At 35.3% G+C, this 14,471-nt stretch overlaps 1 pseudogene; it reads left to right on the forward strand.

Annotated features, from left to right (window-relative positions):
• The first annotated feature begins 9,054 nt into the window (after nucleotides 1–9,054).
• On the forward strand, nucleotides 9,055–10,783 carry LOC145120278 (UPF0481 protein At3g47200 pseudogene; annotated as a pseudogene).
• Nucleotides 10,784–14,471: the final 3,688 nt, after the last annotated feature.

The following is a 14,471-nucleotide window of genomic DNA, read 5'->3' on the forward strand; positions in this document are numbered from 1 at the left end:
AACAGAAATAACATTATTTTAGGATTTTTTTTATTTTCTGATTTTTGTTTGGTTTTTTTTTAATTTTATTTTTAAATTCTCCCCTAATATTTAAAAATAATAAAAAACCAAACAAAAATTGAAAAATTAAAAAAAAATCCAAAAACATTTTCTTTCTGTTTTATTTTTTTTCAGAAAATATTCAAAAATCCAAAAACATCAGAAAATCAAAAAATGTTGGTTATTAAATGTGCTTGAGGGAGATATCTTGGGAAGTGATATAATCATGTGATAACAGACAATCTGAATCTGTGTAAGGGACTGAATCTGAATTGTCTAGGCTCTGTGTTCGATGCGCTGGTAGGCACGAAAGATTAAAATGGACTTGACTAGGCATTAATGAACTTAAGGAATCTAGAGACTTGACAAATCTTGACCTAGTTAGCCCGTTTAGCCTGACAATACGACGCTCGGATAGATTGAGCAGGGAGATAAATATGAGAATCTACTGGTTACACTAAAGAACCTGTATCTAGAACCGTGGATTAACTTTTTTTTTTAAATTCTCCCCTAATATTTAAATTAGAAGAAACTATGAACAAATTTAACAAAAATAAAATGATATCTAACTTTAAGAGTGATTTGGGATCAAAGTTGTTAGACAGCCCTAATCCACTTGTCGGTACCTTTCATCTTCATGTCTTTGTCTGGTCGATTGTCGGTATTGTGGTCCACTTAAACACAAAAAATTGTGACAAAATTACTATTAATTGTAAGACAAAGTGATCCTAAGTTCCTAGATAATATTTCGTAAGGACCATTCAGCTGACGACGACCAGGGATATTGTTGTCCACCTAAATCGAGCAGCGAGATCTATAGACAATCTGTAAGTGTTCAATTGTTAATTGTAATAGAACATGGTTCCCGCTTCCTGATATGCTCCAGTAATCAAGGACTTCCAGAATACTCCTTACATCGGGTGAGCAGACAATTATCAAGATAGAAGATGGATTTAGAATGCATATGCTATACACCCAGGTCGGATCTCTTCCAATCTCGCAGAGGGTGAAACATATGACTAAATGAAGTTTTAGAGGGATTGAGAAAAAGAATGATGCATATACTGTGTACCAGGTCGGATTGTGAGTCACGCAAAGGAGACAGTATATGGCTAACAGACAGAAAGAATTGCATAGATGGAGGATGCAGAGAAATAGAATTACATATGTTACAGTCCAGGTCGGATTTTGAGTCACACAGAGGAGGTAACATATGACTAACAGACAGATAGAGAAAGAAAACAATTTTCTACACACCTAATTCATCGGAATTCACCAGTCACCCCATCAATACCAGAATTAAGGACAGAATCCGCACATCGAGGAAAAGTTAATCCACGGTTCCAAATACAGGTTCTTTAGTGTAACTAGTAGATTCCCGTATTTATCTCCCTGCTCAATCTATCCGAGCGTCGTATTGTCAGGCTAAACGGATCTAACTAGGTCAAGATTTGTCAAGTCTAAGAATTTCTTAAGTTCAACTCTGCCTAGTCAAGTCCATTTAGAATCTTTCATGCCTACCAGCGCATCAAACCCAGAGCATAGACCCTTCAACTTTGGGTACGTTACGCAGACTCAGATTGCCTGTTATCACTTAATAATATCACTTCCCAAAACATCTCCCTCAAGCACATTTCATAACCAACATATTTTTGATTTTCTGATTTTCTAATGTTTTTGGATTTTCTTAAAATTTTCTAATTTTTGTATTGTTTTTATTTCTCCCCCCTAAATTTGTGCATAGGAGAGAAACGAAAGTAAATGCGCAAATTTAAACTATCCTAAAACAAAAATTAGTCTTTAAAGCGAATCAACTTAAGAAAAACTCAGGAGTATAGAGAAGAAAACTCAAACCGTAAGTCACCGATTGAATTTGCATCCATAAGGTCTGAGAACAGCACGCGTAATCTCAGAACAGATCCGAAAATTCTTCATGTCATTAAGCACAAACCCCATGTGTGATCCCTTCTTTTCTTCCCTTTCCCGTAAAGGACACATACTCCCAAACAAAGTTATGAATGTTGTACAGTTGAGAGATGTCCCCTATCATGTGCCTGGAACAGCCACTACAAACAAACCGAAGTCTGATGATATGCCTCCATAGCTGCTCCGACACAGAGCGGTATTAGTTGGTCTTTGGAACCCAGTCCATTTTGAAACTGGGTTGACCTTTTTCACCCTTGCACGGTACTCTCTCCCATGACATGTCCTGCTTATCACAAACAGAAGATGTAGAAATATTAGAATCGTTAGAAGATTTGGGAGAGTGAGCCTTTGGAACCCATTTGTAGTTGGGTTTAACCCATTTCTTTTTCGATCTGATGGGTGGCTCAGTACTTGATTTTGATCTTGATGTCGGCCGTTGAGATGACTTTGACCTAACCGGTATTTGTTTCACTGGAGCATCTCTTGGATTGGGCTTCTTGGCCGACATTCCCTTCTTGCCATTGGGATTCAGATTCTTGGCCTTGTGGGTTTGATTCTTGGCCTTCTGCGCGTTCCAGTCATCATGGTCTGAACGTGACCTTGAGGGGTTTCTTTTGAAGTATCTCCCTCTTGGCGCATTCTGCCAGCCTTGTGCATAGTACGGAAAATATGCGCGATTAGGACAATTTCGGGCAATGTGACCAGGTGTTCCACAGTGAAAACATGTCTTTTTCTTCACTGTGAAGTTGTTTATTCCTGCCCCTGGTGGCGTATCTTTGCCTTGTCTCTTATTTTTACCACAAGCACAATTGCAGGAGTCACTCTGTTTCACTGGAAATGGTGGCCTGTATTTCTCAACAGCAGGTTGATCAGAAGCAGCTGAGTTCGAAGCAACAGATTCAGAGCTCAAGGAGATGTTAGTTTGTTCAATGGTGTTCTCCTTGTTCTTATCCTCTGCTACTTTACCTGCACATGAAGTAGAAGCATTAGAATTTTCAACCTGAATACCTCCTGAAACAAAACCAGCTGGTTTGCCATATTGAAGATGTGCCTCCCTGTCAATTTCTTCCTGTGTCGTAGGAATGGATGTGTAGTTATGATTGAAAGGTGGAGGAACACTATCATACCCTAGACCCTTGTTTTGATTATCTTTGAATTTTAATTGGGTTTCAAATAAGGACTCGACTGTCTTACTTGACGCAATATAATTTTTGAAACTAACATCTCTTTTTCCACACTTAATTTTCAAAGCGTCAAGTTCTTCAGTTACAGCATCAAGTTGTCTCTTAATATAGTCATAAAGTTCACATTTTTCACTGTATTCTGTCTGAATTCTCATGAAATCCTTTATTTTTGTTTCTAACTGGGCCTTCAGGGGTTTCTGTCCTTTCCTGAGTTGATATCCTTCATATCTCAGGTCCTCAACTTCTCTTTTTAATAAAATCATTATATTCACGAAGAAGTTTAATCGTAGCTTCACATAATTGAGAACATGAAACTTCACATGATTGAGAACATGAAACTTCATTGACCGGAAGGTTTGCGGAACTCATTGTTTTTCCACACTTCAAACCGTCAATTTCTTCAATTATATCAGCAAGACTAAGACGATTGAGATCTTTTGTCTTCTTGATGTCAGCCACGTTCATATCCCACGATTTCGGAAGTGTATTCAGCAACTTTTTGTTTATCTCAGATTTAGTCAAGAAGATCCCAGCTATATTTATCTCAGTAGTAAGTGTAGTAAATCGCTTCAACTGAGCTTCCAGGGTTTCTCCAGGGATATAATCGAACATGTTGAAATTTTGTCTTAACATATCCTGACGACTCTCTTTCATGTCTTCAATTTCCTTGTAGACCTCAAAACCATTAAAAGTCAAATTTAAAGAGTCAAACTCAAAAGTCAAACTTGAAGAGTCAAACTTAAAAGTCAAACCGAAAAGCTAAATTTGAAAATTTAAAAGTTAAACGAAAAGTCAAAGTTTAAAGTCAAAGGTCAAACTTGAAAGTCAAAGTCAAAATTTAAGGTCAAAAGTTAAAAAATAAAAGTCAAAAATTAAAATATAATTTATTATTATTTTATTATTATTATTATTGAAAATGAGGTTTTTAAAAACAAAAGAAATTATTTTATTTTATTATTATTATTATTATTATTATTTTTTGGGTTAAAAGTGCCAATTTTGAAAGTTGGAACCGAGAGGGACTCTTTAAGAATTTAGTTTCGAAGGAAAGACACAAAGGAATGGGTAGCTGAGTTGGTTAAAGCGTGGATTTGTTGTGCTTGAGGTCGCGGGTTTGATCCCTGGCACCCTCAAAATCGCGTCCCCCCCCCCCCCCCATTTTTTTTAATTAAGATGCTTTGCGAGGCTGCTTCTTGCGAGGCTGCTGCTTGCGAGGCCGTAAACCGAAGACCGCAAACTCGGATCGTAATCTCGGACCGCAAGCTCCGGGGCCGTAAACCGAGGACAGTAAGCTCGGGCCGTAAACTCCGAAAACCCTGGCCGCCACCCCCTCACTGGTTACGACCAAAAACACCGATTTTTGCCCCTTTTTGCTCCAAAACTCGATCAAAAACCCGTTTTTATGAAAAACCCGAAGAACAAACCCCCCTTATTTTTCAGACATCTATCCAAAAACGCAAGAATATTTCGAAAATAAGATCAAATAAGCTCCAGATCTGACAAAATTGACTGATACAATCCTTGCTCTGATACCAATTGTAAGTCCCTAATCTGCTTGTGTATCAATCAGATCCGTTTGATGGTGCGGAATCCCAATCAAACGGATGATGTCAGATCAAATAAAAGAGAAGGAGAAGAAGAATAATATGAATCTCAATGTATTAATGAATAGAATGATGATCCTTTATATGAGATTCACACACACTAACACACACTTGTTCTTCTCTCTAGTTTCTCTCTCTAGAACACCTTAGAATACACACACTTAAGCTCCTCTAGTGTTCATCAATCCACTCCTCAACCCTAACACCTATATATATACTAGGGAATATGGGCTTGGTGAACATGGGCCGTACATGGGTTTAAAGCCGTAAACCTGTTTACGGCCGTAAACACAACCGTAAACACGTATACGACCGTAAACACCAAGCTGTTTACGGTCCAAGACACAAAAATACATTTTCCTAGAAAAGTAAAGTATAAACCATATTTTTGACCCAACAACGACATTTCCATGGTTAACCTCAAGCCGCAAGCGCTCATCTTCAAATCATTTGCTTCTTCTTTACTCAGTCAATCGACTTTTCCATGGCGACCTTGATGATTTCCCACCCGGATTGTTGAACCCTAATCTCACCTTTATCGAAGGTAATTGATAAGTATAGTTAAATTTTGACTTTTAGACACAAATGTATTGGTTATTAGTTTCACATTCGGTAAGAAAATGCTTTGATAAGTTCAACTCTAGTAAACGTATTTACTCCTTTCACCTTAGTTGTGAACTTGAAACACAATTTTTTTTTTTTGGGGAAAAACTCTACAACAAATGCCTACGTATACAAAATTTTGTGGCAGATATTTATCAAAATCCATATATATTATCTGAATGTAGATGCTTTGGCTTAAAAAGTCTACTGCTATCTCCTTCTTCTGAATAGAGGGTGTATGTGCTAGCATAGTCATCACCTGCGGATTGGGCAACATCTATATTTTCATAGTTGTAAAGAATAATAGTAATATCTATTATGTAATTGTTTTAGGAAGGACATTTAATAGCAAACCAACTTATTCAATGAATTGAGGGTACTTTTGAAAATAAAAAAGTTGTAGTTTCACTAAATATTATTACGTTATTGGAGAAAATTATGCTCTTATTTTAACAAATCTTTGATTGTATAAAATTGCAGATGAGCTATGCATGAGGGTTATACTTCATGCATGTTGGATTGTACCTTTGCACTGATCAATGATCATATAATAGTCGTAAACAAAAAATATGCTATTTAGTAAAAACTAGATTTTTAAAATATGTTATTTGATATATTTTATTCACAGTTGTATTTTCTTCATGGGTAACATGTGACGACTCATAAGAATATAAGAAGTATTATTTTTTCTTTTTTCTTTTTTCGTGCTTATTTCAATTTTTACTGCTATTGGTATTTCCCACAATTTGCCTTTTTTTCTTTATTTGTAGTTTATTCTTTGGATTGTTTATAATCACTACAAGAAAAAAGGGTAATAGCTTTACCGGCGACACGTCGCCGCTATTGAGTCGCCGCTACTGCTTTGTCGCTATTGATCAAAAAGTCGCCGCTAATGCTCGCTGTCGCCACTAATGATGATGTCGCCGCTAATGCTACGTGTCGCCGCTAATACTCTTGTCGCCGCTAATGCCCAATGTCGCCGCTAATAGTGTCGCCGCTATTGTCTTTTTTTATTTTTTTTAAAAGCAGCCATTTTCGGCTGTCCAAAAACCGATACATAATAACGTTAAATGCAGAAAAACCGATACGTTAAATGCAGAAAAACGATTACATAACATCCAAGTTTTATAATACCATACATACACCAAAATAAATAACAAAATTCTTATAAATTTATATCATACTACAATCTCTAATAAAAGATAAATCTAATACGACATGTCATCATCCCCGTCACCGTTGTTCCCTCCTATAAGTTCCACAGTAGACTCCGGATCATTGTTCCCGCCACCTATTAACTTAAACCAAACTTAAAATTATCAAATTAACAAACCACCTAACTAACATTAACCTTTTAAGTTAAACCAACAATCAAACTAACAAACCAACAAACTAATAATTACCAATTTATCTACAAATACACATTACATAGGAACTATTATAGTAATTTACTTTAAATAACATTTTCAATATTAGCGTCCTACTTGTTTTTTGTTTCTTTTTTACATTATGACATTGTACTTTACACATTGTATACAATACACTTCAAATTGCATTCAAATACACACATACATACATTATACACAAATATATACTTTTTATACACATAAAACAACCATCAACACACTCCAAATTGCACATAAATACACACTTACATACATTATACACAAATATATACTTTTTATACACATAAAACAACCATCAACACACTCCAAATTGCACATAAATACACACATACATACATTATACACAAATATACATACTTTTTATACACATAAAACAACTATGAACACAATCCAAACTGCATACAAATACATACATACATATATACATTATACACATATACGTATAACATATTTGAAATACACACACATATATGAAATACACACAATTTTCACACACATATATATGAAATACATACACATATAACATATTTCACACACATATATACAAAATACACACACAAATTCACACATATAAAACAAATTACAAAAAAATGCACATGTGGTTCCCAAAACTTTTCTCTCTTTCAACTGGAGTCTTCGGTGCTGCAATAATGGTGGTGGTAGTTGATGCAGGTGACAGCAACTGCCGACGGTAGAGATGGTGACCAGAGAGGAAAAGAGATTTTTGAAAACAAAAATGCAATTAATCACAAACTCTTATGGAGATCGACATTAAAGTAGAAACAAAGGAAGAGATGAGGAAGGAAACACGAACCCGGGAAAAGGAAATCGACAACAGCAACAGTGCCGGTGGCCGGAGAGGGGAAGTTTTCGGTGGCCGGCGGTATCTCTTCTACTATATGTTGTTAAATGAGGGAGAATCGTTGGAGGAATGGAGAATCGTCGGAGAAAATGTTGGAACAAAATGAGAGTAGATTGAAGCAGAAAGAGGAAGCAAGTGGGAGTAATCTGCGTCGACCTTTAGCGGCGACACCCAATAGCGGCGACAAAAGAATCAATACCGGCGACATCCAACCCGTATACAAAGAGGGAAAAAAAGGCGCATTTTTTTCGACCTTTAGCGGCGACAATTTAGATCTTTAGCGGCGACATATTGTCGCCGGTATTGGTTTTGTACGTTCCACGAGTTTCTCAGCCATTAGATTAGAAAAATGATCAAACGGTTGGTGTTCACCGGAACGTGAAAACGCGGATTCGGGTAGGCAGCCATTACCGGCGACACTAATAGCGGCGACAACACCTTTAGCGGCGACTTTTCGAAAAGTCGCCGCTAAAGGTGTTGTCGCCGCTATTAGTGTCGCCGGTAATGGCTGCATTTCTTGTAGTGAATCATCACTCTGAGAGGTTAGGATATATAGACATCGGAACAACTACAACCTAGAAATTCTCAATATAATATAAGCAAGTACCAACTCTTCTATACGACTTCGTTCATAATTAAATACACCATAAAAAATAAAAATAAAAACTTCCGACCCATGCGAAGAGCCCTTTTCCCAGTTAAATTTGATTTTAAACAGTTTATTTATATTAAAATATATTAAACTTTTATATGATAGTTTGGGTCTTTTAATGTTATCAACTCCTTATTTTTTAATTGTCATGAACCATCCACACAAACGATAATAAAATAATCATGTGAAATGTTATCTTAACAAGAGCATAAATTGTAAGATGAAAAAATTGATATTGAAATCAGAAAAAATAAAATAACATAGGGAAAACTTTGCTAAAATAAATCAGCCAATTGGATATAAATATTTACAAAACAAACTCTTATAACATAATATTTTGTACGGATTTCGATTTTTGTAATCAACATAACAAAAAATTACATAAAATTTTTAAAAAATTGCAGTTCCTCATAAATTTTGGCAGCCCACTGCAAATTTCAGTCAACGATACCTGTATCGAAACAACATTTTAATTTTTTTTTTTGCATGCCCAACGTATTTTTGCAGATGATGGCTATTTTGGTATTTTCCTGTTTTTTGAAGTATTTTGTAATAATATATTAAAAAAAGAAAATTTATTATGCTCTAATGACCATACTTAAAAATAACGAACACACAAAAGTGATAATATTAATGATTTTTCATGATGAACAGACAATTACATCAATTTTAGCATTTTTTTTTAAAATTTTAATTTATAAATAAACTCAGAAAAATATCAATGACCATTCCATCTTGGAATTTATGTGGATGAAATTGCCAGTTTGAAATAGTTTTAACGATTTGAGACCTGACGCCATAAAGTCTTCGTCTTCTTTCATTGATTTCTTCTTCCACTTGTTTGATCCGAACTCAGAAGGAAACTTCATAGAATCAACAACGAAAACCTTAAAATTTTGACCTTTATCGATTCAATTTCTTCATATATTCACCCTTTAATCACCTCCTATCGTTCACTTGTAAACACCGTTCAACAAAAAAAAAAAATGAATCAAAATCATGTTATTACAATAGACCAAGAGGTGAAGTTCATGAACACCCAAATGAAAAAACCACCAAAATTACTACACAAATCAGCTGGAATGGACTCTTGTTGCATATTCAGAGTCCCCCAGAGTCTTTTCGAGATCAACAGGGAAGCATATCAACCTCGAATTGTCTCAATCGGCCCATACCACCATGGAAACAAGCATCTTGAGATAATCGAAGAACATAAATGGAGGTACCTGAATGATTTGATCCAAAGAACAGGTAAGTCAATTGGATTTTTCATGAAAATCATAGTGTCAATGCAGGATCAAATTCGACAAAGCTACTCAGAATCTATTGATCAATTTTCCACCAATGATCTTGCTAAAATGATGGTGCTTGATGGGTGTTTCTTGATTGAATTGTTCAGAAAAGTTGGAAAGTTGGTTCAGACTGATATATATGATCCAATTTTCCGTGTGGCTTGGGTGTCTCCATTTTTGATGAGAGATCTTTTGAGAATTGAGAACCAAATCCCATTTTTTGTTCTCCAGAAGTTGTTTGATGTATCTAAACCTGAAGTGTCTAAACCCGATGATCCCACACTTTCATATTTAATCCTTGAGTTTTTCAATTACACAGTTGATAGGAAAAAAGAGATACTAAATCAACACAAGAATACCGAAGGGAAACATTTACTAGATTTTTTCCGAAAAAGTTTCATAAACCCTAAAGAACAAAACCCAGTTCCCACCTTTGACATATCCAAAAATTCTTTCCAAAAACTTATCCACCTCCCCACCAAACTCAGGATCAATTATAGCTCTTCCGTTAAACTTATCCCCCCAGCGAACAAACTCAAGATCGCTGGGGTTAAGTTTAAGGCAAGTCATGAACCCGATAGCTTCTTGGACATTGAATTCCGAAATGGGGTTCTTTTGATTCCTCAAATAAACATGGACGATTTTTACAGTTCGTTCTTTTTGAACTGTGTTGCTTTCGAGCAGTGTTATTTTCACTGCAGGAAACATATTACAACTTACGTTGTGTTCATGGGATGTCTAATGCACACCTCGACTGACGTGGGTTTACTTGCGGAAGGCAAAATTATTGAGAATTATTTTGGTAAGGATAAAGAGATAGCGGAATTCTTCAAAAGTGTTGGGAAAGATGTAGCTTTTGATATCACAAACAATTACTTAAGACACCTGTTCATCGAATTAAACAATTATTGGAATGGGTGGAATGTGAGTGTGGACGGGATTAAGAGTACTTATTTTCCCAGCCGATGGGCCTCAATTTCGGTGTTTGCAGCCTTCTTGTTGCTTTCCCTTGCGGTTCTACAGACATTTTACACTATTTACCCGTATTACCATCCTAACTGATGTGGGTGATTCGAGGTGGTGCGGGGGAGATGTTGCATCAGCATTGTATTTCTGTTTCCATTTTTTTTCGGTTCAACTTGAATTCATTGTTTAAATTATCAACGGTGTACTATTTCCCTAAAAAATTAGTTTCTCTATCATTCATACACACAAGCAACGACTATCTACTTTCAATCATTTATCAACAAACTAACACAATAAAAAATATATATTATTTGGGAGTTAATATATATATATATATATATATATATATATATATATATATATATATATATATATATATATATATATATATATATATATAGAGCTAGGTTCAAATATGGATTGAAATGTGGAACGTGTGGATAATGCTATAATTTGCAATTAAGGCTACTATTTCTTAAACCAATTAACAAAACCTATTTTAACTTTTAAGTCACCTGTAAATATTAATACCCTATATTTTTATTTTTCTGCAAATTAGATAATTTTGCATCGCTTTTATACGATTTATATGCATCTATTATCGAAAAAAACTAGAGCAATAAACAACACTAGAAAATAAGAATGAAGTGGAAGAAGTAAATAAAGATAGGAGATTAGCTGGATACCTTCATCTCCATAATAGCTGTCAAGACAACTGCATGGCATAAAATTCAATATTTGTTAATTGTAAGTCCATCTTTAGCAATGTGTAGAGCAGCTTGATTATCACAAAACAAGGGAGTTGGTTTAGCTGAGTGAACGTCCAACTCTGTTAGAAACCATCTCACCCAAATAATTTCACTGTCAGTGGACGTCATGGATCTATATTTATATTTTGCTTCAGCAGATGAACGTGAGACAACCGATTGTTTCTTTGTTTTCCAGAAAATGGGTGCACCTCCAAGTAAAAGTAGGTGTATCCGGTCTGAGACCTTGATGTAGGGATAGCCGAGCCAGAGTCACAATATGTCATGAGAATGCATACTCCCTCTCATGGAAAAAGAATACCTTGTCCGGTTGCTCCTTTCAAGTAATGAAGGACCTTATGTGCAACGTTAAAGTGGGATTGTCTTGGATCAACAACAAATTGGCTCAACACATTCACCGAGTATGTGATATCTGGTCGTGTAGCCTGTACGTAACGTAATTGTCCAACTATGCGATGATAACGACTAGCATCAACTTTTGGTTCCTTTTCAGTTCTATCCAGTTTTAGGTACTATTCGATAGGGAACAGACTCGGTTTTCATCCTTGTAACCCATAATCCTCAAGGATGTCAAGTATGTGCTTTCGTTGATTTAGTACCAGCCCTGAGGTTCGAGTTAGCTCTATGTCGAGGAAGTATTTGAGGTTTAGTACATCTTTGATGCTAAATTTGTTGTTCAGATTATCCTTGTTTCTTGTATTTTCCTGGTATCGTTTCCAACCATAATTACATCATCGACATAAATGAAAGAAACAACAAAGTTGTTTCCTTTCTTGTGAATAAAAAAAGAATAGTCTGGTCGTGACTTTTTAAAACATAGACTGATTAGAGCATTGGTAAACTTTTGGTATCAATTGCATGAAGCTTCTTTTAAACCATATAACGACTTACGTAGACAATAAACTATAGTTTCTATTTCATTTCAAAACCCCTGGGGAATTTTCATGTAAATTTATTCATTTAAGTCGCCATATAAGAAGACATTGTTAACATCGAGTTGATGGATTGCCCAATCTCTTTTGACCGCCACAGATAGGAGAGTTCTGACAGTGACAAGTTTTTCCATTGGTGCGAACATGGCGTGATAGTCGACACCCTCCATTTGAGTGAACCGTTTTGCAACAAAATTGGCTTTATATCTTTCTACTTCGTCATTGGGTCTATACTTTACTTTGTAATCCCATTTTGACTCAATAGCATTTTTTTCCTTTAGGAAGAGCTTCTAAAGTCCATGCCCCTTTCTTTTCTAAGGCTTGAATTCCTTTTTTCACAACTTCTTTCCACTAGTCATTTTTAATAGATTGATAGAAATATTTTGGCTCATTGTTAGAATTAATGGCCACAAGGTAAGCCTGGTTAGTATCAGATATTTTTGGCATGAAACAAATTAGATAAGTGATGTACCGTAGAGGACGCTTGACTTGGTGAAGCTTGTGCATGGTTAACCAAGGTGGGGAGTTAGACGTGATAACCGGAAAAGTGTTTCGGTTGACTTTTTTTTTTTCTAAAGATTTGGTGCAGTAGGTTCAGTGGTGGTGTGGTGTTATGCGATTCTTGGTGAATTTGTCGGCCATCATTGATTATTCTTGTATTGATAGTAATCCCATTGGTTACTATGGGTGAGCTCCCTTCATCGAGGTTTTGGATTGAGACATTTGATTCAATTAGCTCTTGAACAAAGTTGGATCATTTTTTGTTATTATCCCATACATCATGTTTGGTGTCGAAGTGAACCGTCCCATCAAGAACTTCCAATGGGTCATCATTTGTACATTCATCGTTTTTCTTGAGGAAAGGAAACCGGTTCTCGTGGAACCTCACATCTCGTGAAACAATTACCCTTTTGTTCTCAATATCAAAAAATTTATAACCTTTAGTCCCTTATGGGTAACCCAAAAACATGCCAGATCTCCCCCTTGCTTCAAACTTGTCCTCTCTAGTTTCATTGCTTCTAAAATAAACAAACACCCAAAAATTTCATGTGTTCATATTCTGGTTTTTGTTGAAAAATAATTTCATATGGGGTTTTATTTCCTATATCTTTAGAAGGAAATCTATTAATAATATAAAAAACTGTTAAAATACATTCACCTTGAAATCTTTTTGGAAGATTAGCTTCAAATCTAAGAGCACGAGCAGTTTCAAGGAGGTGCATGTGCTTTCGTTAAACAACCCCGTTTTTCGCGGGGTGTGAGGACATGTAATCTCTAATAAAATTCCTTATTTATTATAAAAGTTAATCATCTCGTGATAAGTGAATTTGGCTCCGTTGTCACTTCTAATTTTCTTAACCAATTTTCCAAATTTGTTTTTTTTTTCAAATTATAAAAATTAATGATACATTTGCAGATTTACCTGCTTCATTTTTATGTTTAAGGAAGAAAACACATACGCCCCTACTAAAATCATTTAAAATGGTTAAAAAGTAGCTTGCTCCCGAAATTAAAGGAAAACGATACTTTCCCCAAACATCACAATGCAATAATTCGAAACAACCATTAGTCTTAATTTCACTAATTTGAAAGGGCAGTGTAGTGCCTTTATGTCACACGTGTGGCCGAGGCGGCGAGACACGTCGAACTGTGCGACTAAGTTCATAGATCACATGTAAACTAAATATATAGCACAAGTACAACAATAAACAAAATAACATTCGTATTTCATCTTGATATTTGAGTACAAGGTTTTTATAGATAATAATAGTACATGAGTTGCCTTAACAGATAGACAGATATTACAACAACTAGTAAACTAGGTCACCTGTAATCCAATCCGTCTTGAATGTATGTTTAGTGATTTTCTGAGAATACATGTAGTTTTGAGGGTCAACACAAGGTTGGTGAGAGTTACAAGTTTTCTGCTAACAAAAATAATACTTTTAAAAAGTCTAAAAAATATTTTCTTTGTAAGTATAACAATACTTAAAACTGTGTTTGTAAAGAGTCTTTGAAATCAAAAAATTATCTTTGTTTAAGTAAATCCATACTTAAAACTGTGTTTGTAAAGAATCTTTGAAAGCCAAAATGTATCTTAGTATAAGTAAATTCATACTTAAAGCTGGGTTTGTAAAGAATCCTTGAATATACTTGAAAACCAAACTGTACTGTTGCATAAGAAATCCATACTGAAATAGTGTTGAAAGCAACCAATCCCATGGTTTGTAGCGAGAG

Source organism: Lactuca virosa, chromosome 6 (assembly GCF_052849685.1).
Source record: "Lactuca virosa cultivar CGN04683 chromosome 6, Lactuca_virosa_CGN04683_v6, whole genome shotgun sequence".
NCBI lineage: Eukaryota > Viridiplantae > Streptophyta > Magnoliopsida > Asterales > Asteraceae > Lactuca > Lactuca virosa.